General features: G+C 37.4%; 1 non-coding gene across 1 annotated transcript; it reads left to right on the plus strand.

Annotated features, from left to right (window-relative positions):
• The first annotated feature begins 452 nt into the window (after window positions 1-452).
• LOC125076483 lies at window positions 453-609 on the plus strand. Its single transcript, XR_007120442.1, has one exon. It is a non-coding gene; the product is annotated as a 5.8S ribosomal RNA (ribosomal RNA).
• Window positions 610-1,072: the final 463 nt, after the last annotated feature.

Consider the following 1,072-nt stretch of genomic DNA (forward strand, 5'->3'; position numbering starts at 1 on the left):
AATTATCAATCTCGAAAGAGTGCGATAATGAACGATAATAAAATTCTAAAACACAAATATCGACGTTCGGAATGTGTCGTTTCGATGCGAGGACGCGATTCTCACTCTCTCTCTCTCACACAGCAGTGTGTCCGAGTCAGAGTCCAGAGTCGTGTAACGCGTCCTATTCTGATATTTTTCGATGTCGATTTCGAGGAAAGTACGATGTGTTAACGCACATCGTCATCTTCAAATAAAATGTATATTTCTTTTTTTTTTTTTTGTACTTTTTTTTTTTTTTAACTTTTTTTTTTTTTTTTTTTAATTTTTTGAATTTTTCTCTGTATACTAAAAATAAGAGAAAAAAACGAAAAAAAAAAAAAAAATAAAAAAAAAATAAACTCATATCACTGGCGTATAGAATCGTTCGAGTGATCGTAGAAATTATAAAAATAAAACAAATTAAAAACCATTACCCTGGACGGTGGATCACTTGGCTCGCGGGTCGATGAAGAACGCAGTTAACTGCGCGTCATAGTGTGAACTGCAGGACACATTTGAACATCGACATTTCGAACGCACATTGCGGTCCGTGGAGAAACATCCAGGACCACTCCTGTCTGAGGGCCGGCTGTATAAAAATATAAACCACACTGTTCAATGTTTAATGTCGTAATGTCTATTATTTCGTAACCGACTCAATAGACTGACTGACGTTTCTCGAACATATGACGGTATCCGCGTTCGATGTGTTATATTACGTGTTTAAATATACTTAATATAAATCTCGTTCTCGGTCCGTTCAAATATAACAAATACGATGTGTATGTATGTTTACGTTTACATGCGTGTGTGTGTATATATTATTTATATTTTTATATACGCGTTCGTGTGTACGTTTACGTCACGGAGTTTCGTTATGCGACGTCAGAGAGACTGAGAGCGTCGCTCGTCGCCAGACGAGGAGCGCCCATCTCCGACCTTTCGATCGTTTCATTGAGTTGTTCTCGATCAAAGAGGGTAATCGGAGTTTAGGTGATCTCTTCGTCTCGTGATTATCGAGTACGTGCGTTTCTTTTGTTCATACTCTAAT

The sequence above is a fragment of the Vanessa atalanta genome, unplaced genomic scaffold, assembly GCF_905147765.1.
Source record: "Vanessa atalanta unplaced genomic scaffold, ilVanAtal1.2, whole genome shotgun sequence".
In the NCBI taxonomy this organism is placed as follows: domain Eukaryota; kingdom Metazoa; phylum Arthropoda; class Insecta; order Lepidoptera; family Nymphalidae; genus Vanessa; species Vanessa atalanta.